Here is a 26387-nt window from a genome sequence, read left to right as displayed (position 1 = left end):
TACCTATCCCGTTGGGCTTAATTCTTTTCTTAATGAGCTGCACACCTGTGTCCCTGGCTGGCTGCCCTCCACACAGTGGGAAGAGGTGAGGGAGGGTGACTTCCTCCTTCATCCTGAGCTCTAGGATTCAGAGCTGTGTCTGCCTGTATTTTGTTGAACATCCCAAGTGTGGGTGGTATTCTGAATATCTTCCCATTATGCTAAGCAGCTAACATCGACTTTGTTATGCAGATTGAAGTTAAAGACAGTAAAATTTCTCAGTCATATCCAGGTTCACCACAACCAAGCAAACTTCCCAATTGCACAACATATTGAAGAAAACTATGCCTGAGTTGTTTCTGTTTTTGTTTTCTAAATTTCCTGGCTAGTGGATACTGAGCTCGAGTCAAAGAAGATGATGTTAAATATTACCCATGCCTTGGGGTTTGGGGAAATGGCCTCACCATAAAAAGTGCAAAATGAGTCCTGAGAGCTGTCATAGACTTACCCCAGCCCCTCATTCATTACGGGGTATTCAAATCAGGATCTGGGGTGAGGATGGAGAGGAATAGTAGCAACTCAGATTTCTATTTGACCATTATCATATCTCAAGAAAATGCCTGGATGGATTTTTACCCAATTTAGATGGTATATTTGGGATAGTAGAACTCAAAATGTACCCTATGTGAGATATGCATAGTTTACTTCAAGGAGCCATGAGAGAACCTTAAAAAGATAAACAGTCTTTCTCTGGAGAACCTGAAACTGGGTATATTAGTCCGTTTTCATGCTGCTGATAAAGACATACCCGAGACTGGGCAATTTACAAAAGAAAGAAGTTTAATGGAGAACTCACAGTTAGTAGTTCCATGTGGTTGGGGAGGCCTCACAATCGTGGCAGAAGGCAAGGAGGAGCAAGTCACATCTTACATGGATGGAGGCAGGCAAAAAGAGGGAGAACTTGTGCAGGGGAATGCCTCTTTTGAAACCATCAGGTCTTGTGGGAGTTATTCACTATTATGAGAACAGCATGGGAAAGAATTTCCCCCATGATTCAATTACCTCCCACCCGGTCCCTCCCACAACATGTGGGAATTCAAGATGAGATTTGGGTGGGGATGAAGTCAAACCATATCACTAGAGCAAAATTAAAAGTCTGGTGGTGGGACATATCTGTAGAGACTTGCCAGACATGTTAAAATGTGGAGGGAAAAGAAAGCAGCTGTCTGCAGTATGACCCCAAAATCTGAAGTCGTAGAAGGACACTGATTGTGGCTGCTGGTTTGTGATTGAGTTTCTCCCCATGGGAGCAATGCTATGCAGCATCATCTGCAGCAAGAGACACCCTGGGTATAAAATAAACCAGCCTATGCTACCTCAATATACATCTCTTTGGCATAGGACTATTTTGCCCTCTTCCTATCTACCTAAAAGCAGGATATACAGTTCCTTTTGTGAAGGTATTGCTTCTGCCCTCCATTATACCAGGATCAGAACAATCCTTATCACTGGAGACAGAATATCAGCATCAAAATGAGTCTGCAGAGACAAACTTTACAAAAATCACTCTTTTATTTTATTATTTTCTCTTACATGTTTCTTCCTGCCATTTATTGCCCTTAAATGTTCAACCTCTTCTCTTTGGACTTGCCATTGCTCCATAAATTTATCATCCTTGGCCGGGCGCGGTGGCTCAAGCCTGTAATCCCAGCACTTTGGGAGGCCGAGGCGGGCGGATCACAAGGTCAGGAGATCGAGACCACAGTGAAACCCCGTCTCTACTAAAAATACAAAAAAAAAAAAAAAAAAAAAAAATTAGCCGGGCGCGGTGGCGGGCGCCTGTAGTCCCAGCTACTCAGGAGGCTGAGGCAGGAGAATGGCGGGAACCCGGGAGGCGGAGCTTGCAGTGAGCCGAGATAGCGCCACTGCACTCCAGCCTGGGCAACAGCGTGAGACTCCGTCTCAAAAAAAAAAAAAAAAAAAAAAAAAAAAATTTATCATCCTTTGCTAAAATGGCATAGATGCCCCTGTGTCTAGTCATTCTTTGGGTCTCTACTTCGTTTCTATGAAGGCTTCCATGCATGTAAAAATTAGAATGTTATTATCAAATAAAATTTTTATACCTTTCTCTTGTTAATTTTTTTGTCAGTCTAATTCTCAGACTCTAGCCCTAGAACTTAAAAGGGTAGAGGAAAGGTTTTTCTTTTCCCTCTCTTACATATAACCATCTCAAATTCCCCCCTCTCTCTCATTTTCTCCATGGGCTTCTAACTTGCTTGAGCTATTGGTTACCTTGTATTTTTTGATCCTGTGTTGTTATCCTTTTATCAATGAGGACACACTTCCAATACATGTTTGTTTATATGTTAATATTATACTTGTAGTACTGCACTAGTATTTCATGTGCATTATAAATATGCATAAAAATAGAAATTCTGATTAAAAAATACCAGTATTCTGATATTTCCTTTCTCACTTACCAATGGATGGTTGAGTCTTCATCCCACTCTGGAGTATCTCCTCCAAGCTAGTTTTATTTCAAGAGTCAGAGAGAACATTTTGAAATGCAATTTTAATCCTATTGCTCACCAGCTTAAGGCTAGTTAGGTGTCTGCACTGAGAAGAAAATGTTATTCCTGGTGGCCAAGAAGCCCTCCCCTGCCCTGCTGCTACCTAATTTGTGTCCTGCTTCAGTCCCTCTCTGCCACTCTGTCCCTGGCTTATTAGGTTTCTGCCATATTGATCTCCATTTGGTTTCTCAAATGCTACAAGCTTGTTCCTGTCACTGAACCTTCATGTAGGATTAATTTTGTAGAGAAAAAAGTACCTTTTCCTTTTAGTCTTCTAAGTTCTCCCCTGGGGTCCTTGAAATAAAAGGCAGATCAACAAGAGAAAAAACCATATACATTTATTTAATATATGTTTTATGTGACACAGGAGCCTCCATAAGAAATGAAGATTCAAAGAAATGTTTAAATATGAGCATATTTATGCTAGGTTCCATGAAGAGTAGAAAGGCGTGGAAAATGTGATAGGACAAAGGGTTTGAGCGAAAGGTAGTAAACTAGGGGTAACTTGCTAAGGCCTGTTCATGCAGGTTCCTATCAGAATGTCTCCATCTTTGGAGCAAAGGATGGTTTTCACTTATGGCACTTCTCATATGAGGGTCTTATGACCTGCTTCGGGGAGAAGTGCTAGGGAAGATCACAGAGTCCTTTCTGTCATTTCTCAAATTTCTTCACCTTAATTTAAAACATTCAGTATGCCAAGGTGCCATGTTTTGGGGTAGCATGTCCTGAAACTCATTGGTTTGAAGACCCGGACTTTTAGTCCTCTTCTGAATAATCTTAACTCATTCGTTGAATCTCATCTTTCAAGTTATTTCCTCAGAGAAATGTTCTCTGACACCAGCCATCTCCTTTCTCCCTATTCCAAATCAGTTTTTCCTATATTAACCTCTTATCTCATCGTAAAAGTTTTGCTTTATAGCACTTGCTACAATGGATAATTTTACATATACTCATGGCATCGTTTGATTAATAACTATTTCTGTCAATAACTTCTGTGTACCCTGAGATTGTGTCTTTTAAAAAAAATATCTTATCCCTGGTTCTTAGACTATATTTAACACATAGTAGCTACTTTAAAAAAAAAATCTTATCCCTGGTTCTTAGACTATGTTTAACACATAGTAGTTTTGATAATTGAACAAACAAACAATGACCTTATGTCCCATATCATGGCATGTGGTTTTGGGGAATGAGGGCTCAGCGTATATGGAGCAGAAACTTTTCCATAAAATTCAGAGTGTAGGACTGGTAGTTTTCTCTTTGTTCTTGTTAACCATATATCGAGTTGTTATTTGTAGCTTTAGTGATATAAATATCAGAAAGAGATTATATTCAAAGAATAAGCATATTGCAGAATTCTGTGGGATAGTGCTTTTTCTTCTAAATGTGCCTATCACTTTCCTTATTTTAATGCTGTCATTTTTGGCAGGGAGCTGCTGATACTACAAGTCCAGCTCTTAACCGTCATTCAGTTGTCTTGATTAGGGAACAACTCAGCATTCCTAAATTATTCACAAGTCTCAGGCATTGCTGAGGACTAGCAAATGTCAAATATAGTAATTGTCATCCAGGCAGAAAGAAGAACTTGATTTGAATGTATGCATTTAAATTAATAGGAAAGCAGAACTGGGAAAGTGACCCTACCTCTTCCTTAAGTGCCCAGACAATTAAATGCAAATGGATTCCCAGAGGAGTCTCATGCCAGCTGCTCCTCATTCCTCTCAAACAGAGAGGAAAATGGCATTCACAGTGTCCTTCTAGGGCAGAGGGTCTGACATTGGCTGAAACCCCTACAGTGCTTGACCGGTGTTAATCTGCATAAATACATGTAATGGGAGCATATTTTGAAGCATTGATTGGGGCTTTTTTTTTTTTAAAGTGCTGTCTGTGATAATCAAATTCCTAGTGACTTCCCTACAGCCCAGGCAGCTGTATACTGCTTTAAGGAGAAAAAGGGAGGTGCCATATAAATGAGGACATAAAGGTCAAATAAACTTAGTCATTTATTCATTTATTTTTTTTAAACAAATCCTATTCAGTCTTACAGGGAGTTGTGGTTCTAGAGCTACTGTGTGAATAAAATAGGTTCTCTAACTCATAGAGCTTACATCTACTCAGGTAGATATATAACAAACATAAACTAATATGCAATTAATGTAAGTGCGATAATAATATTAATAATAGCATCAGATTAAAAAGATAGAAAGTGAAGGAGGTGAGGGTGTCTATTAGATACCTCATTGAATAAATATCATTTAAATAATGGCCAGAATTAGCAAATAAATATACAGGATGCCCAGTATGTATACGCATGGTGTTATTAGAAAAGAGTCCCGGTCCAGACCCCAAGAGAGAGTTCTTGGATCTTGCACAAGAAAGAATTCAGGGCGAGTCCAAACAGTAAAGTTAAAGCAAGTTTATCAGGAAAGTAAAGGAATAAAAGAATGGCTACTCCGTAGGCAGCGCAGCCCCAAGGGCCTCTGGTTGCCCATTTTTATGGTTATTTTTTGATTACGTGCTTAACAAGGGGTGGATTATTCATGCTTCCCTTTTTTAGACCACCTAGTGTAACTTCCTTATGTTGCCATGGCATTTGTAAACCGTCATAGTGCTGGTGGGAGTGAAGCAGTGAGGACAGCCAGAGGTCACTCTTATCACCATCTTGAGTTGGTGGGTTTTAGCTGACTTCTTTACTGCAACCTGTTTTTTATCAGCAAGGTCTTTATGACCTGTATCTTGTGCCAACCTCCTATCTCATCCTGTGAGTAAGAATGCCTTAACTTACTGGGAATACAGCACGGCAGGTCTTAGCCTTATTTTACCTTCCCCCTATTCAAGATGGAGTTGTTCTAGTTAAAATGCCTCTGACAATGGGATATACTTATAGTAAAAAAATTATTCATTGTTAATATGAAATTAAAATTTTACAAATGTATTCAACTTTATCTTGCTACCCTACATTCAAATCACATCTTGAATAATATGAAGAAGCTGACCATGGAAAGACCTGGAGAAAATGCTGTATGGGCAGGAGATTGGTGCATGTAAAATGCCCTAAGTCAGAAACAAGGAGGAAAAGATGTTTGTAGATAGGGTTGGGAGTTTGTCCAGATCACACTGCATAGGGGCCTTGCAAACCATGATGTGGATTGTGAATATTATTTTTAGTGTGTGGAAAGCCACTGAAGAAGCATTTGGGGAAAAAAGTGTCATGATCTGCTTTCTGTTTTAAAAATAACTCTTCGGCTTTCAGGATGGAGAACATCCTGGAGGTAAGAGAGGAAGCAGAAAAGCCAGCAGAGCAGGCTGAGACCTGGCGTGAGATGGTGAGTGCTGAAGGGGGATGGGAGTTGCAGATGTGATGAGAAGTACTTCAATTTGGTATATATTTTTAAAATAAAGCCAAGAAGAATTACTGAAGGATTGCATATGGGGTACTGGGAAAAGGAGAATCAATAATGATTCCAAAGTTCCTGGCCTGAGTAATCATTTCAAAAGTTGCTAATGTTGGTAGGAAGAACATCTTTTCATTCAAATTTCTAGAGGTTTCCCAGTTCTGAATCAGATACAAGATAGGCTGGAGAAAAAATGGGGAGAGACAGGGAGAAATGGTTATTTGAAATGAAAATATGTTAAATCTCATGGATTATTCAGCATCAAGAACTAACTCCGGGGACATGCATGAAATCTGAGTCACACTTGTCTGCCTTGTAGCCTTCTGATGATATCAAACTATCAATTGACAAGGGGTTTGCTATGTTCTGAGACTTGAGTTTGAAGACTTAGTTCTGCATCCAACCTATTGCACTATCTACATCCAATTGTTTGAGACACTCAGAAATATTTCCTCTCCTTCACTCTGAATATTTAGGATATGGTAATAATGGCATGAAAGCAAAGCTTTCATCCCTGTGGTAGGCAGAACAATTGTCCCCCCAAAATGTCTACATCCTAATACTCAGAACTTTTAAATATGTTATGTAGCAAAGGAGAATTGAGGTTGCTGATCTTAATACCAGACTGATCTTAATACCAGGAGGTTTTCCTGGATTACCTAGGCAGGTCAAGTGTAATCACAAGGGGCCTGTAAGTGTGGGAGGGGGAGGGAGGAGAGTTAGTACCAGAATGATGTGACATGGCAAGGACTTAACCTGCCATTGCTCTGGCTTTGAAAGTGGAAGCTGGCAAAGAGTCAAGGAATTTGGATAGCCTCTAGAAGCTGGAAAAGGCAGTAAGGCAGACTGTCTCGTAGAGGCTCCAGAAAGGAAGACAGTCATACTGACATCTTAATTTCAGCCTAGTGAGACTCATTCAGACTTCTGGCCTCCATAATGGTCAGATATAAAACTTGTGTTATTTTAAGCCACTGAGTTTATAGTAATTTGCTATAGCAGCAATAGAAAATTAATACACTGACCGAGGTAGAAGTAGATAAAACCAGCTGAACATCTTCACTGAGGACATCAGTGATAGAACATGTTCCTTATTTTGTACACAAAGGAGTCTTCAAATTTGCCCTGGCAGAGAGAACTGAAAATGAGAGAATTACCTGGATGATTGAGGAAAACATATCGAATGCCACATTTCTTCCAAATATTTTTCCTAGTCCTTGCTTTAGTTACCAGCTAAGCTTTCCAGAATGAGTCTGAAGTTTTTGAGTTTAGATTATTCTACGTAGAACATTGACTTTTCTGTGATCCTTACCACTATACTCTAAGCTCTTTCAAAGTGCAAACTATATCTCATTCAACAGTGAGAGCTTAGCACTCAGCAAATAATTGGTGAACAAACGAATGAATGAATGAATGCTTCCATTTCCTTTCAATTTTGACAATGAGTATGGCAGATCAATGTCTTAGTTCATTCTCCCACTGCTATAAAGAACTGCCTGAAACTGGGTCATTTATAAAGGTTAAATTGACTCACAGTTCCACATGGTTGGGGAGGTCTCAGGAAACTTACAATCTTGGTGGAAGGTGAAGGGGAGGCAAAGACCTTCCTTACGTGGCAGCAGGAATGAGACAGCTAGCAAGAGCAGGGAAAACTGCTTTATAAAACCATCAGATCTCGTGAGAACTCAGTAACTGTCATGAGAAAAGCATGGTCCAATCACCTCCCACTGGGTCACTCCTTCAACATGTGGGGACTATAGGGATTACAATTAAAGATGAGATTTGGGTGAGGACACAGCCAAACCATGTCAATCAGTGTGTGTATAGCAACTGTTGAGTTGGAAGATCACAAGTTAAGCTTGAATTCATCCAAGTCATTTTGCAAGACCTGGTCTGACAGACCAATTTGTTATGCAAGGTCATATTGTTGTAATTATTGTCCCTCAGCATATACATGGGCCAGGAACCAAGCATTAAAATGCAGTAAGTCCTTGGCATCTAATCTCTTTTTTTTTGTTGCTTGACCTGATCTGTGACAGACTGGAGAGTGAGCCTGAAAAGTCATTTGCAGCCCTGCCAGACTGCTGTAAGAATAACAGCTTTGGCTCCCCACTGGGAGGAGGATAACATGAGAGGTGATGCAGTCAGTCTGCAGGGGAAATTGGAACTCAGTTGTCCAGGAAGACTGGGTCTGAGGACAAGGCAGGGAAGAATGAGAGAGCATTAAGAGAACCGTGGGAAACCTTAGGTTGTTTAAGGTTAAATTTCAGATGCATTCGTTCAGTGATTGTTTGCTCTATAGGATGTTTTATGTAAGGCATCATGCAAAATACCAAAAGGGAGGCAATGATGAATAATCACAGCTGACATTTATTTCCTGTTTATTATATGTCAGGCACTGTGCTAAGCATTTTAAAAGCAGTATCTCATTTAATCTTCAAACCAATTTTATGGGGGAAGAACAACTATTATACTCATTAAGTTGATGAGAACAATTAAGCTTAGTGACAATAACTTGCCCAAGGGTACCCAGTAAGTGGCAAAACTGAATATTCAGACTGAGGTTGGTTTAAAAGGTCTATTCTTTTAACCACTACACATAATGGCCTGGTCTTTAATCATTGAACCTAATAATCTAATTGCTCCACTTTTATTCTTGGAGAGGAAATAAGATACACAAATGGAGAAGTTATAATATGAGAAAAATGCGATGAGTGCTGTACAGAAGGACTGAGCTCAGCAATATGGAACACAGTACTTCTGAGAATGTAATCCAACAGGATTTAAGCAGCAGGAGTTAGCAAATAATAGTAGAAGCCATTGAGTATTTATTGTAAGTCAGGTGCTTTGCCTCCATTTATTCATTCATTCAAAAAATATTTACCAAGTAGGCCGGGAGCGGTGGCTCACGCCTATAATCCCAGCACTTTGGGAGGCCGAGGCGGGCAGATCATGAGGTCAGGAGATCGAGACCATTCTGGTTAGCATGATGAAACCCCGTCTCTACTAAAAAATACAAAAAATTAGCCAGGCATGGTGGCAGGCACCTGTAGTCCCAGCTACTCAGAAGGCTGAGGCAGGAGAATGGCGTGAACCCGGGAGGTGCAGCTTGCAGTGAGCCAAGACTGCACCACTGCACTCCAGCCTGGGTGACAGAGTGAGACTCCGTCTCAAAAAAAAAAAAAAAAATTTACCAAGTGCTTGCTAGTCACCTGGTACCCTTCTAAGTACTTGGGACCCATTAAAAAATAAGAATAAGTATACCTGTTCTCTTGAATCTTGTATTCCAATAGAGGGAGAGAAACAGTAAAGAATAAACTACACACGTATAGTTTATACACACAAACACACATGTGTGTATACATGTTCACACAAACTCACATCCACACTCACGGTTTTAAATGTTCAAGGGCATTATATGCAATGGAGGAAGAAAAAGTGGAAGAGTGCAATAGATACTTTAAATGGGGTAATCATGCTTTAGGGCATAACCAAAATATCTCATTGAATCCCCAAACTCTTTTGAGGCACATATTATTTTTGTGCCCCCTTTTCAGATAGTGAAACAGGCTTACCGAGGTTAACTAGTTTGTTCAAGAAAGTAATGGAATTGGGATACCAATCAGGTATATGGACTCCAGAAGCTGTGTCCTCAAGCCCGCTGCTATTCTCACTCCCTAAAATGTTGTCTCCTCTTCCTCCCCACTCTCCTTCTCCTCCTTTTTCTCCTTTCTTCCCTCCCTTCCTCTTTCTTCTTCAAACTTTGTTTGTGGCTATCAGGATTAACGTTCTAACTACTTAACATTTTCCAGAACTTGCTGAACTTCGAGAACTGACAGCCCCTCCTCTACTGGCCCAGCTCATCCTTAGTTATGGAGACCTCAGCAAAAATCACAAGAACTTCAGTCACTTCACCCCTGCCACTCCCACCATCTGCCCACCAGAAGCCACCTCCAGCACAGCAGAACCACATCATGTGTTAGCCTAGTGGATTTAGCATTTGTTTCTCCATTTTTTCCTGCTCTTTTTTTTCCCTTTTGTCAGATCTCCTGATTACTGAACCATATCTATACTTACCATGTCCTTGGAAAACTGGGTCTCGGGTCAGCAGAGGTCAGTGTAAGAACCAACTTTTGAAGCTGGGCTATTGCTTTCCAGCCTAGGGATTAAAGAGTCTTTCCTGTCCTCTCTTTCACAATGACCTAAGTCCAATAGACAACTTGGGGCCATGTCAAATCTGCTCCTATTATGAGGTGGATATACGTGAAAGAGAATTGGATTGGAGATCTCCAATTAGCACCATGACGTGTTCTCCTAAAAAGCTTGTTATTTGAGACCTCTGCCTAGTCTGGTTTCCAAGGTCTCTACTCGTATTGTAATTAATGTTTAGTGTGCAAGTGAATATTTTTGTTGGTATTAATAAGTCCACCAGGGCTAGCCATGGGCAAGATCATCAAGAAGTAGGTATTTTTTATTTGTTAATCAAACAGTATATTTTCTCATTCAATTCTTAGTACTCAATGAGATAGGCACCATACTATTCTCCCTATTTTATAGATGACAAAACTGAGGTACAGGGAGGTTAAGTTGCCTGAGGCTACATCACTAGAGAATAGCAGGGCTAGACTAGAAACTGAAACCTGTCATAACTCATTTGCGATATTTTCTCTAGATGCTGAGGATCTAGGCAAGGGATCCCTGATTTCAGGAAACTTTCAGCCCAGTGGGGAGATAATCAAGTAAATTCAAAATATTAATAACAGGCCATTTATTAACAGTTGGAGAGTGTGCAGGTAGAATTCTGGGATAGAGCAACCAGGGAAAACCAGTGGGATTTCTTTCTTCTTCCTCACCCAAACCATTTTTATCTTACCAGTAGCAGCATATGCTTCTATGACTTATGCTTTCCATGAAGTGGGTCTGGCTGTCTCTCACCTCCTCATGATTCTGTTAGAGGACCGTCCTGAAACATGTCCGGTGAGGATGGTAGCCTGTCATACCAGCTAATTTGTTGCCCTAAGCTCTGGTTATCTATTATTGCCTAATAAACTACTTTAAAACTTAATAGCTTAAACAAATTTATTTTAATATCTGTTATGATTTTCTGGGACAGGAATTTGGTAAAATGTGCCTTTGCTATTCTGCTCCACATGGCAGAGACTCTGGTCACTGGGTGGTATATAACTGGTGGCTGGATTCATCCAGAGGGTCCAAAATGAGTTCACCTTACATCCTGGCACCTTGATGGACACCTGGAAAGCTGAGCTCCCTCTCCATGTACCCTCAGGTGGTCTCTCTATGTACTTCTCAGGTGGTCTCTCCAGCAGGTTGTCAGAATTCTTATGGGGTGACTCAGCTACCAAGAGACACCAAAGTTGAAGCTGCCTGCTCTCTTAAAGTCTAAGCCTGGAACTGGCATTACATGACTTCCATCAGCCTTCATTGGTTAAAGCAGTTCTAGTCAGCCCTATCCAAGGGAAAGAGAAGCACACACCACTTCTGGATGGAGGCATGTCAAAGAATTGGTGGCTGTCTTTTATCTATTACTGTTTCTAGTACACTTTGCATGAAAGTTTCTATGTGTATATGTCTGTGTGTGTATATATACATATAAAATAGGTATATACATATATAAAATATGCATGTGTATATATATAATATGTATTTTTTTGAGACAGATTCTTACTCTGTCACCCAGGCTGGAGTGCAGTGGAGTGCGATTGTGGCTCACTGCAGCCTCAACCTCCCAAGCTCAAGTGATCCTCCCATCTCACTTTCCCAAGTAGCTGGGACCACAGGTGCATACCACCATGCCCAGCTAATTTTCTTTTTTTTTTTTTGTAGAGATGGGGTCTCACTATGTTGCCAGGGCTGATCTCTAACTCCTAGGATGAAGTGATCCTTCCACTTGAGCCTCCCAAAGTGCTAGGATTACAGGTGTAAGCCACCGAACTTGGCCAGATTCAAAATATTTCTAATAAAATATTACTTATTTCTGAAGACTCATTGAAGCTGAGGTGCCACAGCCTTCAATATTAAAAATATTGAATTCAATATTGAAATATATTTAATTCAGTATTCAATATCGATATGGTTTAGCTCTGTGTCCCTACTCAAATTTCATGTTGAATTGTCATCCTGAGTTTTGGAGGCGGGATCTGTTGGGAGGTGTTGAATCATGAGGGTGGTTTCTAACGGTTTAGCACCATCCCCCTAGTGCTGTTTCATGGTAGAGTTCTCATGAGATCCGGTTGCTCGAAAGTGTGTAGCACTTCCCCCTTAATTCTCTCTCTCTCTCTCCTGCTCTACCATGTGAGTATGGTGCTTGCTTTCCCCTCTCCTCCCACCATGATTGTTAAGTTTCCTAAGGCCTCCCCAGTCATGCTTCCTGTACAGCCTGTGGAACTAGGAGTCAATTAAACCTCTTTTATTCATAAATTACCCAGTCTCAGGTATGTCTTTATAACAGTGTGAGAATGGTCTTATACAGAAATTTGGTACCAGAGAAATTGGGCATTGCTATAATGATACCTAAAATGGGCAGAGGTTGGAACAGTTTGGAGGGCTCAGAAGATAGGAAGATAAGGCAAAGTTTGGGGCTTTCTAGAGATTTGTTGAGTGGTTGTGACCAAAATGCTGATACTGATATTGACAGTGAAGTCCAGGTTGAGGAGGTCTCAGATGGAGATGAGGAATTTATTGGGAACTGGAGTAAAGGTCACTCGTGCTATGCTTTAGCAAAAAGACTGGTGGCATTTTGCCCCTGCCCTAGAGATTGACTTAAGTTTTAACTTGAGAGACATGACTTAGGGCATCTGGTGGACAAAATTTCTAATCAGCAAAGCATTCAAGATGTGGCCTGGCTGCTTCTAATAGCATACGCTCATGTGCATTCACAAAGAGATGGTCTGAAATTGGAACTTATATTTAAAAGGGAAGCAGGGCATAAAAGTTTGGAAAATTTGCAGCTTGACCACGTAGTAGAAAAGAAAAACCCATTTTCTGGGAAAGAATTTAAGCTGGCTGCAGAAATTTAAATAAAGAGGAGCCAAATGTTAATAGCCAAGACAATGGGAAAAATGCCTCGAGACATTTTGGAGATCTTTGTGGAAGCCCCTCCCATCACAGGCCTGAAGGCCTAGGAAGGAAAAATGGCTTCATGGGCCAGGCCAGGGGCCCTGCTGCTCTGTGCAGCCTTGGGACATGGTGCCCTCCATTGTGGCTGCTCCAGCTCCAGCTATGGTTAATATAGGCCAAGATACAGCTTGAGCCATTACTTAGAGAGTGCAAGCCTCAAGCCTCAGTGGCTTCCACATGGTGTTGGGTCTGCAGGTGCATAGAGAGTGAGAATTGAGGCTTGAGAGCTTCCACCTAGATTTCAGAGGATTTTCAGAAATGCCTGGATTCCCAGGCAGAAGTCTGCTGCAGGGGTGGAATCCTCATGGAGAACATCTATTAGGGTAGCATGTAAGGGAAATGTGGGGTTGGAGCCCCCAGATAGAGTCCCCACTGGGGTACTGCCTAGTGGAGCTGTGAGAAGAGGGTCACTGTCCTCCAGACCCCAGAATGACTGATCCACCAACAGCTTGTACTGCATGCCTGAAAAAGCTGCAGGTACCCAATGCCAGCCTGTGAAAGCAGCCACAGGGGCTGCACCCTGTGAAACCAGGGAGTGGAGCTACTCATCCCTTGCATCAGTGTGCCCTGGATCTGAGACATGGAGTCAAAGGAGATTATTTTTGAGGTTTAAGATTTAATGACCATGCTGCTGGGTTTCAGACTTGCATGGGGCCTGTATCCCCTTTGTTTTGGCCACTTTCTCCCTTTTAGAATGAAAGCATTTACCCAATGCCTATAACCCCATTGTGTCTTGAAAGTAACTAACTTGTTTTTGATTTTACAGGCTCATAGGCAGAAGAGACTTGCCTTAGATGAGACTTTGGAGTTGGACTTTTGAGTTAATGCTGGAATGAGTTAAGACGTTGGAGAATGTTGGCAAGGCATAGTTGTGTTTTGAAATGTGAGAAGCACATGAGATTTGGGAGGTGCCAGGGGTGGAATGATATGATTTGGCTCTGTGTCCGTGTGCAAATCTCATGTTGAATTGTGATCCTGAGTGTAGGAAGAGGGCCAGTGGGAGGTGATTGGATCATGAGGGCAGTTTCTAATGGTTTAGCACCATCAGCCTAGTGCTGTCTCGTGATAAAGTTCTCATGAGATCTGGTTGCTTGAAAGTGTATAGCACTTCCACCTTAACTCTGTCTCTCTTGCTCCACCATGTGAGGATGGTGCTTGCTTCCCCTTTGCCTTCCACCATTATTGTAAGTTTCCTAAGGCTTCCCCAGCCATGCTTCCTGTACAGCTTGTGGAACTGGGAGTCAATTAAACCTCTTTTATTCATAAAGTACCCAGTCTTATGTATGTCTTTATAGCAGTGTGAGAATGGATTAATACAAATATATATTCAATATATATTCAATATTTAAATAAGACTTTCTTAGACCAGTGAATGTACAGTTATTGTCTTTTAATATTCATATGTAAATTTTGAATTTCAAATGGTATTATGAAAACTAGTGGGGGATATTTAGATCTCCCTTGCAATTTTGGCAGCAGGAGTGACTGTTTTCACAAGCCATGGGCTGAGGATTAAGATGGACAGCAGGCAGGTTTGGGAATCACTATGAGTTGTTAAAGAAAAACTGTGGGAAGATACTCAGTGAGAAAGTAGGCTACACTCATTCCAAGAGGAGGAGTTGTGGAAATTTCTGAGAAAGGCAGAGAGAACAAAACTTGAGAAAATAGGATTCTTAGGACCAGTGCCAGGGAAAAGCAACTTCTAGAACTATTCCAGAAACACTATAGGTGTCAGTAGGTGTTGGTTTAATAAGAAAAATAATTAGTAAAGAGATAACTGTGGACATGTTCTAGGCCAGGGGCCTCAGAGAGAGTGGACCTGGAAATAAAGAAACTCTTAGACTACTTTGAGAGAACTAAATGAAATTATTTGTGTGAACTAAGGGCCCATGCCTCGCACGTGACAGACACTCAAAACATATTAGTTTCCTTCTAGTCCTTAGTTTTTTTTTTTTTCAAAGGTAGAAAAAAAGATGAAAGCTTTGCATTGAATTGTGAGAACAGGTAGATAAAAAGAGTGAGCTTAAAAGATAATTTTACTTTTGTGGGTTAAGGTGTAGAGCAGAACTGTCTCATAGAACTTTCTGCAGTGATGAAAATATTCTCTATCTGCACTGTTCAATATGTTATCCACAGACCACATATGAATATTGAGTCCTTGGGATATGCTAGTATGGCTGAAGAAGTAAATCTAAAACTTTAATGTTAATTAATTTAAATAGTTTCATATGACTGGTGGTTGTTATATTGGACAGAAGGATTTATTTAATATTTATTTGAAGCAAAGTCCATAATATAACATAGTACTTATTAACCTCAGATATATAATATCTGCATCTTGAAAGCAAATTTAATTGTTTATTGAGGAACATTAAGCAGGTAGGAGGAAAAGTTAGGCTTATGGCTAATAGGCAGCAAATGTAGAGGCCTAAATACAAGCATTTAAGACAAAGACTGAAGGAGGGGTAATAATTTAGGGACCAGTTGGTTGCCCTGCACAAACAAGACCCTGGTGCATATCGGTAACTAGGTATCAGAATACTATGGTTTGGATTTGCAAAGAAGTTCAGAGTGTTTTCTAGTCCTATTGCAGGTAGCAAATTGAACAAAATGAGTATTATTTATATTCACCTGGCATAATTTGTTATTTGACTTTTTCTGATGGCAGTAATGGAACTGGAGCAGTTAAACCACGTTCTCCAGGGTACTGGTACTACTGCCAAGAGCGGAAAACTTTCATCTTCCAAAGCCTCAATCAGCCAGTTTCTCATCTGCATCCCATAAATCATCAAGAAGGAACAAGCTCATTATCTTAGCACCAGGGACAAAAGTCTTTTACATGACACTGAACTTCTGACTACTGCAAAACATGGCAACTTGCCATTATATCTTTAACAGGTGTATTGGTTGCTTTAACAGCCTGGGCCAGAAGTTTGAGGGTATGGTCTGAAATTTCAATTTGTTATGTGTTGTGACTTGCACTGGGCCCAAATCCAGAGGTAATTGGGCCTAGTGTTCTGAAGAGTTACTTGGATGTTCTGTAACTTTAGTAGATTTCGGGAAAGAGAGGTGGGGACATCTGTCCCTGAAGATATTTTGTCATAGAAGCAAGGAATTACAGGAACTTCTCTGTTCTGTTTTGGAAAAGTGTTTCCATGCTGCTACTCTGAATAACAGGGTAGATATTTCCAGGTACAGGCTGTTAAAATTTCCTATATTACCTCCATTCTGTATGTAGTTCCTTCTCTACATAACAGCGCTGGTTAGGTTCTGGAACTTTCTAAATGACCCACTATATGATTCCTGTGTCATATAGAATGTTCTATGGTTCTTAGCCAGATAATCATATTCCCAGAAAAGGTCTCTCCACTTTCACCTGCCTTTCTAAGGACAGAAATACTCTGAGTGTTCCATAAAGGGTGTTCCAAATGTGGGCATTCACCTGTTTCCTGATGAAAAAAAGATAATTTGGTATGAATAAAAAAAAAGGGATGCTTTATAACGGGTTTGGCAAACCTTTCCTATAACAGGTTAGATAATAAATATTTTAGGCTTTTGAGATATGTAATCTCTGTTGTAACTACTCAAATGGTTAGCAAAGCAAAAGCAATATGTAAATGAATGAGCATTGCTGTGTTCCAGTAAACTTTATGGACTCTGAAATTTGAATTTCATGTAATTTTCACTTGTGATGAAATAGTCTTTCTCTTTTGTGGTTTTTCAACTATTTAAAAATGTAAAAACAATTGTAACCTTTCAGACTGTTAAAAAGAAAAGAAAAACAAAACAAAACAAAAGCAAAAACCAACCAAAATGGCAGACCAGGTTTGATCTGCAGGGAGTAGTTTAGTGACTACCAATTCTAAGATATACACGTAACTAACTAGAGTGTAAATGTTTCATACAAATGATTATAGATATTACTAGGTTGTAGCCCTTTAGAGTGAAAGGAAGACTTTATATTTCCACCTTTATTTATAGAATTCAAAACCACAATTTGTTTATAATGAGTACATTTGTGAGTATTTTTTTTTAAATGAAAGAAGAATAAAGCATAGTTTTATGGCCCAGTCGAAAAGATAACTGAAAAGATAACTGTCTTAGGAGTCCAGGATTTTTTGCTCAGCTTTGACTCTAAGTGAGGGCTTATTATACTGAATTTTCTTATCTCTAAAATGAGAATGATGCTGGCTCTCCCACTCTTACAGGGCTGTTATAAAAACCGAAGGAGACTGTGCTTTGGAAAATGCTTGCAAAAGATGAAGTGCTACATGTGTGTAAAATAATTTTCCAGGAATATCCCCAAAGTTTTTGGGCTGGTGTATCATATAATTTCTCTCAGTAATTGTGTGGAAGAAATACTTTATAAATGCATAGATATAGATAGATATTTTTATATAATACACGCAGTGATGGTCTGATGAGAAAAATGATCTACCCTGAAAGTTTTATCTTTTAGTAGCACTAGCAATCTTTCTATGCATGAATCTTTTAAAACCATGCTACAAACCTCTGTTTCATTTAGAATATTGTGTCTTTTTTGACTTATCCCAAACTCTAAAATGGCCAAATGGGGATGAAATATGCCAGCATACACCTCCTGTCTGGGAAGATACATAAACCAATGGGTTGAGGATTGGATTAAAGAAAGACAAAGGCCTCCACACAAGTGATTCTTCCTAATACTGAAAGGTTACCAGCTAACAAGATACGAAGGTGGTCTCTTAGACCTTCTGCTATTCAGAGAGATGTTGGCAATAAACAATTTGTGTGTGTGTGTGTGTGTAATGTAAGTGTAAATGAAAGTGAAAGGACATACACAATATACAATGAGGGAATAATTTCAAGTGTAAAAAATGTTCATCTTAAAAATCATTCAGTTTGTTTCATTTTAATTTAATCAATTTTGTCAATGGCTTTTTTTTAACTGCAAGAAATAATTTACTGAAGACCAGAAAACATTGTGTAAAGGGTAAATTTTTGTTTATGTTTCTTAGGTTATGAAATCACTTGTCCCCTAAATGGAGAGTTTTAATTAAAATAAACGAGAAACAGGGAAGTGAGGGAGAAAGACATTTAAACATATTTTTCTTGTGTAAGGTTTTTCATGTTTCCTTCATAAAAGTTGAATTTCCCTTCTGGGCTTTGCAGTAGAGTTTGTATAATTATTCTGGAGAAATGAGAAATGTGAGAAGGAGAATGGTGTATTTGAGAACTAACCCCAAATATTCGCTACATGCGGCTGATTTCAGTTGACTCTCCAAGCACCACAATAATGGTGTAGAAGTCATGAATGATGATGGTTTAAAGTTTTATATTTCCCACTTCTGATGCTCATTTTCACAGTGTTGGTTTCTGTAGCCACTTGTTTTTACTCATTCTGCTGGAGATGTATATATATATATTCACATAATGCTTATCCTTTTTCGTTCTTCTGTATTTTTAATCTTAACGTATTTTTAACAAGGATGATACATAACATAAGGTAATATAGGGTAATAGGTAATTTAATGTACTATAAGGCAATATAATAACATGCCTAACATTTTCTGATTTGGATGCATGTCTGTAATATTGGCAGCCACACTCAGGAAATTTGATTTCGGGTGAGAAAGACCTAATGCTTGTCTGCAATGCACAGTGTGATGAAAGAGCCTTTAGTGATGGGTTAATGCTAACAAAAGTTTTTCTCATTAGGTATACACTGCAGAGCCTTGGCATTGCTGTTGCTAGCTTTAGCTTTAATGAGAGGAGACCATAGCACACATTAATCTCAGATTCAAAATTTCATAGTGTAGAACTTGTAGAGACTATAAAACCTAATGATGCCAAATATGAATTCAGAAACCTCCAACCACTCCACCATCTTGTTATATCAGAAACCCACTGAAGTATCAGTGAGACAGTTCAAAAGGGGGGCACAATATATTAAATTTCAAATCCTTAGGCATAGTTTGAAAATTTGAACCCAATTTAAACTAAAAGAGTTTCATAAATGTTTCTGTTTACCCTGGGTTTGTAGTGTATTAAGGTTAATGTAAAGTGCCTATACCAGGAAGAGAGACACACCACTACCTAGTGGATGAGAAATAACTATGGCATCAGACTTACCTGATTTAAGCCTCAGTTTTGTGCCCTGCAAGCTGAGCAACCTTGAACAAGCTACTTCGTTGTCTTAAACTTTGGCTTCTCCCCCTTTAAAATAGGAATAAAAATGGTACCTTCTGGGGAAAATCCAATGAAGTAGAGCATATATAATACTTAGCACATTTAATGTGCTTAGTACAGACAGTGCCTGGCTCATAATAAACACTCAGTAAATGCTATTAGATATTCAACGAATAGTGTAAGATCCTTCTGGGGAAGTCCAAAAAAAAAAAAAAAAAAAGGTTCTGCCTGCTTTCAAGGAATTCATGTTTTGTGTGGTGTGTGTGGAGACAGAAGCCCCAATCTCAGGAATGATCACAGGAACAGCATCAGAATGTGTATCACTGAGGGTCCCCAGAATGGATATGGCCAACTGGGAGTATATTAAAGATTCTAAGGAGGGAAACATCACAAGGGGATAGTCACCTGGAAGACTTTCTTAAGGGTGGTAATTGAGCTGGATCTTGCAAAACTTAATATACAGGGAGAAGGCAAGTGAGTTGAGGGTATTTTAGGCTGGGGAAGTGGAAGCCATGTCCTAATAATGTCTGGCTGATATAGGTCTGAACTTTATGTGAGAGGCAACTGTCTTTAAACCATACTCTTCTTTTTCTTTCTTCTTCTTCTTTTTTTTTTTTTTGAGATGGGGGTCTCACTCTTATTGCCCAGGGTAGAGTGAGGTGGCATGATCTTAGCTCACTACAACCTCTGCCTCCCAGGTTCAAGAGATTCTCCTGCCTCAGCCTCCCAAGTAGCTGGGATTATAGGCATGTGCCACCATGTCTGGCTAATTTTTGTATTTTTAGCAGAGATGGGGTTTCACCATGTTGGTCAGGCTGGTCTTGAACTCCTGACCTCAGGTGATCCACCCACCTTGGTCTTCCAAAGTGCTGGGATTACAGGCATGAGCCACTGCACCTGGCCCACATTCTTTTAAACAACCAGATCTTATGTGAACTCAGAGTAAGAATTCACTCATGACGAAGCCATTCATGAGAAATCCACCCCTGTGACCAAAACACCTCCCACTAGGCCCCCCCTCCAACACTGAAGCTCACATTTTAGCTTGAGATTTGGAAGGGACAAACATCCTCACATGTCATTCCACCCCCGACTCCCCAAATCTCATGTCCTTCTTACTTTACAAAATACAATCATGCCTTTTCAATAGTCCTCCAAATTCTTAACTGGTTCCAGCATCACTCAAAAGTCCTAAGTCCCAAGTCCAAAATCTCATCTGAGACTCAAGGCAAAGTTCCTTTCACCTATGAGCCTCTAAAATGAAAACAAGTTATTTACTTCCAAGATACAAAGGTGGTACAGGCATTAGGTAAACCTTCCCATACCAAAAGGGAGAAATCAGCCAAAGGACAGGGGCTATAGGCCCCCAGCAAGTCCAAAACCTTGTAGGGCAGACATTAAACCTTAAAGGTCCAAAACAATCTCTCTCGACTTCACATCCTGCATTGCGTGTATGTTGGTGTAGGGAGTGAACTCCCAAGGCTTTGGGCAGCTCTGCCCCTCTGGCTTTGCAGGGTGCAGCCCCCATTGCTGCTTTCTTGGGTTTAGGTTGAGTGCCTGTGGCTTTTCCAGGCTCAGAGTGCAAGCTGCCAGTGGCTCTATTATTCAAGAATCTAGAGGATGGTGGCTCCTTCCTTCTTATAGCTCCACTAGGCAATGCCCTGGTGGAGACTCCGTATGGGGTCTCCAACTCCACATTTCCCCACTGAACTTCCCTAGTAGAATCTTTCTGTGGGGGCCCCATCTGTGTGGTAGGCTTCTGCCTAGGTACCTAGGCTTTCCGATAAATTCCCTGAAATCTCGGAGGAAGCTACCAAGCTTTCTTTTCTCTTGCATTCTACGTATCTGCAGGCTTAACACCATATGGAAATCCTCAAGGCTTATGGGTTACATCCACTGGGGCAGTGGTCCAAGCTGTACCTGAAGCCCTTTGATATTTGGCTAGAGCCAGAGCAGCAGCCTCCCAAGGTGGCACAAGATAGTACAGCACTGGGCTAGGCCCATGAAACCATACCATCCTCCTAGGCCTCTGGGCCTGTGATGGTGTATTAGTCGGGGTTCTCTAGAGGGACAGAACTAAACAGGTAGATGAAGGAGAGTTTTTAAAGAGTATTGACTCAGAGGATTACAAGATGAAGTCCCACAGTAGGGCATCTGCAAGCTGAGGAGCAAGGAAGCCGGTTAGAGTTCCAAAACCTCAAAAGTAGGGAAGCCGACAGTACAGCCTTCAGTCTGAGCCTGAGAGACCCTAGAAAACCACTGGTGTAAGTCCAAGAGTCTAAAAGCTGAAGAGCTTGGAGTTCAATGTTTGAGGGCAGGAAGCAGCCAGCACGGGAGAAAGATGAAGGCCAGAAAACTCAGCAAGTCTGCCCTTTCCACCTTCTTCTGCCAACTTTTTCTAGCCATGCTGGCAACCGATTCCATAATGCACACCCAGACTGAGGGTGGGTCTGTCTCTCTCAGTCCACTGACTCAAATGTCAATTAATTTTGGTAACACCCTCACAGACATACCCAGGAACAATACTTTGCATCTTTCAATCCAATCAAATTGACAATATCAACAATCACAAGTTCACCCCTTGTCAACTTGAACCCATACACATCTCTTGAAATCATACATAATCTTCAAATAAACACAAATAATAAGGTCATAATTATACCTAACATAATACAGCTATTCTTTGTACAACCAGAAGTGCACTAATTCTTAACATAATGCTATTATATAAAGTCAACAACACTTCAATGCTGATATAAAGTCAATAGATCTTATGTCACATGATAAAAAAAAATGAAGATATTTTCTTTTTTTTTTTTTTCCTTTTTTATTATACTTTAAGTTCTAGGGTACATTCGCACAATGTGCAGGTTTGTTACATACGTATACATGTGCCTTGTTGGTGTGCTGCACCCATTAACTCGTCATTTACATTAGGTATATTGCCCAATGCTATCCCTCCCCCCTCCCCCCACCCCACAACACGTCCCGGTGTGTGATGTTTCCCTTCCTGTGTCCAAGTGTTCTCATTGTTCAATTCCCACCTATGAGTGAGAACATGCGGTGTTTGGTTTTCTGTTCTTGCGATAGTTTGCTGAGAATGGTGGTTTCTAGCTGCATCCATGTCCCTACAAAGGACATGAACTCATCCCTTTTTATGGCTGCATAGTACTCCATGGTGTATATGTGCCACATATTCTTAGTCTAGTCTGTCATTGATGGACATTTGGTTTGGTTGCAAGTCTTTGCTATTGTGAATAGTGCCACAATAAACATATGTGTGCATGGGTCTTTACAGCAGAATGATTTATAATCCTTTGGGTGTATACCCAGTAATGGGATGTCTGGGTCAAATGGTATTTCTAGTTTTAGATCCTCAAGGAATCGCCACACTGTCTTCCACAATGGTTGAACTAGTTTACAGTCCCACCAGCAGTGTAAAAGTGTTCCTATTTCTCCACATCCTCTCTAGCACCTGTTGTTTCCTGACTTTTTAATGATTGCCATTCTAACTGGTGTGAGATGGCATCTCATTGTGGTTTTGATTTGCATTTCTCTGATGGCCAGTGATGATGAGCATTTTTTCATGTGTCTGTTGGCTGCATAAATGTCTTCTTCTTTTGACAAATGTCTGTTCATATCCTTTGCCCACTTTTTGATGGGGTCGTTTGTTTTTTTCTTGTAAATTTATTTGAGTTCCTTGTAGGTTCTGGATATTAGCGCTTTGTCAGATGAGTAGATTGCAAAAATTGTTGCCCATTCTCTAGGTTGCCTGTTCACTCTGATGGTAGTTTTTTTTTTTTTTTTTTTTTTTTGGTGTGCAGAAGCTCTTTAGTTTAATTAGATCCCATTTGTCAATTGTGGCTTTTGTTGCCACTGCTTTTGGTGTTTTAGACATGAAGTCCTTGCCAATGCCTATGTCCTGAATGATATTGCCTAGGTTTCCTTCTAGGGTTTTTATGGTTTTAGTTCTAACATTTAAGTCTCTAATCCATCTTGAATTCATTTTTGTATAAGGTGTAAGGAAGGGATCCAGTTTCAGCTTTCTACTTATGGCTAGCCAATTTTCCCAGCACCGTTTATTAAACAGGGAATCCTTTCCCTATTTCCTGTTTTTGTCAGGTTTCTGAAGGATCAAATGGTTGTAGATGTGAGGTATTATTTCTGAGGGCTCTGTTCTGTTCCATTGGTCTATATCTCTGTTTTGGTACCAGTACCATGCTGTTTTGGTTACTGTAACCTTGTAGTATAGTTTGAAGTCAGGTAGCGTGATGCCTCCAGTTTTGTTCTTTTGGCTTAGGACTGTCTTGGCAATGTGGGCTCTTTTTTGGTTCCATATGAACTTTAAAGTAGTTTTTTCCAATTCTGTGAAGAAAGTCATTGGTAGCTTAATGGGGATGGCATTGAATCTATAAATTACCTTGGGCAGTATGGCCATTTTCATGATGTTGATTCTTACTATCCATGAGCATGGAATGTTCTTCCATTTGTTTGTGTCCTCTTCTATTTCATTGAGCAGTGGTTTGTAGTTCTCCTTGAAGAGGTCCTTCATATCCCTTGTAAGTTGGATTCCTAGGTATTTTATTGTCTTTGAAGCAATTGTGAATGGGAGTTCACTCATGATTTGGCTCTTTGTTTGTCTTTTATTGGTGTATAAGAATGCTAGTGACTTTTGCACATTGATTTTGCATCCCGAGACTTTGCTGAAGTTGCTTATCAGCTTAAGGAGATTTTGGGCTGAGACGATGGGTTTTTTTAAATATACAATCATGTCATCTGCAAACAGGGATAATTTGACTTCCTCTTTTGCTAATCAAATGCCCTTTATTTCTTTCTCCTGCTTGATTGCCCTGGCCAGAACTTCCAGGAGCTGTTTTTTTTGAAAAGATCAACAAAATTGATAGACCGCTAGCCAGACTAATAAAGAAGAAAAGAGAGAAGATAGATGCAATAAAATAGATGCAATAAAAAGTGATAAAGGGGATATTACCACCAACCCCACAGAAATACAAACTACCATCAGATAATACTATAAACACCTCTACGCAAATAAACTAGAAAACCTAGAAGAAATGGATAAATTCCTGGACACATACACTCTCCCAAGACTAAATCAGGAAGAAGTTGAATACCTGAATAGACCAATAACAGGCTCCGAAATTGAGGCAATAATTAATAGCCTACCAACCAAAAAAAAAAAAAAAAACTCCAGGACCAGACAGATTCACAGCTGAATTCTACCAGAGGTACAAGGAGGAGCTGGTACCATTCCTTCTGAAACTATTCCAATCAATAGAAAAAGAGGGAATTATCCCTAACTCATTTTATGAAGCCAACATCATCCTGATACCAAAGCCTGGCAGAGACACAACAAAAAAAGAGAATTTTAGACCAATATCCCCAATGAACATCAATGCAAAAATCCTAAGTAAAATACAGGCAAATCAAATCCAGCAGCACATCAGAAAGCGTATCCACCATGATCAAGTGGGCTTCATCCCTGGGGTGCAAGGCTGGTTCAACATATGCAAATCAATAAATGTAATCCAGCATATAAACAGAACCAAAGACCAAAACCACATGATTATCTCAATAGATGCAGAAAGGGCCTTTGACAAAATTCAGCAGCCCTTCATGATAAAAACTCTCAATAAATTTGGTATTGATGGAACATATCTCAAAACAATAAGAACTATTTACGACAAACCCACAGCCAATATCATACTGAATGGGCAAAAACTGGAAGCACTCCCCTTGAAAACTGACACAAGACAGGGATGCCCTCTCTCACCACTCCTATTCAACATAGTGTTGGAAAATAAAGATATTTTCTTAGTACAAGTGTATACCTGCATAAACATGTTCTTAAGAAAATAAGGAGGAAATGCTCATGACAATTAAGTCCTCATTTCTGCAACTGGTCACATGGTCATAGTTGTTATTGATGACTACCTTCTACTATCCATTCTGTATTTCCTTTGCATTCAGAAAGTACCTCAGCAGGTCATGGATTTTTACCTGGTAGAGTGATCCAAACGTTCATTCCTAAAGGGTCTGGACCATTTATGGTCCTGCCTGGATTGGGCTGCTGTAGTTTCCCATTGACCTTAATCACAGGGCATGATAACACTAAAAGACGCCCTAAGGGATGTCCTGTATTCCACTCATACTCTTCCTTACCTCCATTGTGGAATAGTAGACTAATTTCATCTTGATAGTCTGGGTCAGTCGCCCCAGCCAACACTGTAACTCCCTTCTTAACCTGTTGATTTAGAAGTAGGACCCCAAAGTGGCCAGGTGGCAATCTTAACTTCCAGTTTAATGGAATCATTGTTGTGTCTCCTAGCAGCAGCATTCCTTCCTCTAGAACTAAGGCCTGTAGGCCAGAAAATCATAATGTGGTGGGAAGCAAGAATTTTGCTAGTGGGTCACTAGGGGTGATGGTGAGTGGTTCCACTTCCACTTCCACACCTTGATTCCTGGATCTGTGAATACAGGCTATGGGAGAAATAGTGCCATATATTGGATGCTGATTCAAAGAATATACAACCTTCTGGAGAACTTTGCCCCAGCCCTGCAAAATATTATTACCTAGTTAGCGGAAGACTATGTTGCTGAGCCCATGCATAACCTCCATGCCTGCCACCATGATTACTTTGTTCATGGACCTATTGGGTGATGACAGGGGTGGCTAGGGAAAGAGGTTGAGTGGTGTCCACAGAAAAAGTCATCCTATCCACTTAATTATTAAAATCTTCCTCTACTGAGGTCACCCTTTGATGAGCACTCACATGGGATACAACCATCTTCGAAGTTTTTGATCACTCACAAAGGTTTATCCACATACCTCTTTCCCAAATTTCCTTGTCACCAATTTTCCAATTATGCTTCTTCCGAGTCCCTGAACATTCAGGCAAACCACTGACTACAGTCCAGGAATCAGTATAAAATCACATATCTGGTCATTTCTCCTTCCAAGTAAAGTGCACAACTGGGTGCACTGCTCAAAGTTCTGTCCACTGAGAAGATTTCCCTTCACTTCATCACTGTCCTTCAGGGATGTCCTAGAAAGTGGCTGTAGTGCTACAGCTGTCCACTTTCAGGTGATGCCTGCATATTATGCAGAACCATCTGTAAACGA

General features: G+C 40.2%; 1 long non-coding RNA gene across 1 annotated transcript in view; it reads right to left on the bottom strand.

Moving 5' to 3' along the window:
- LOC139364221 (uncharacterized) overlaps window positions 1–25555 on the bottom strand; it is a 41365-nt gene extending 15810 nt beyond the window's left edge. Inside the window, exon 1 of the long non-coding RNA XR_011625672.1 lies at window positions 25427–25555. This is a non-coding gene — a long non-coding RNA (uncharacterized lncRNA). The remainder of the gene's footprint in view (window positions 1–25426) is intronic.
- Window positions 25556–26387: the final 832 nt, after the last annotated feature.

The sequence above is a fragment of the Macaca nemestrina genome, chromosome 7 (assembly GCF_043159975.1).
Source record: "Macaca nemestrina isolate mMacNem1 chromosome 7, mMacNem.hap1, whole genome shotgun sequence".
Taxonomy (NCBI): Eukaryota; Metazoa; Chordata; class Mammalia; order Primates; family Cercopithecidae; genus Macaca; species Macaca nemestrina.
Note: the sequence above shows the minus strand (reverse complement) of the source record. Positions and strands in the feature narration are given on the sequence as shown.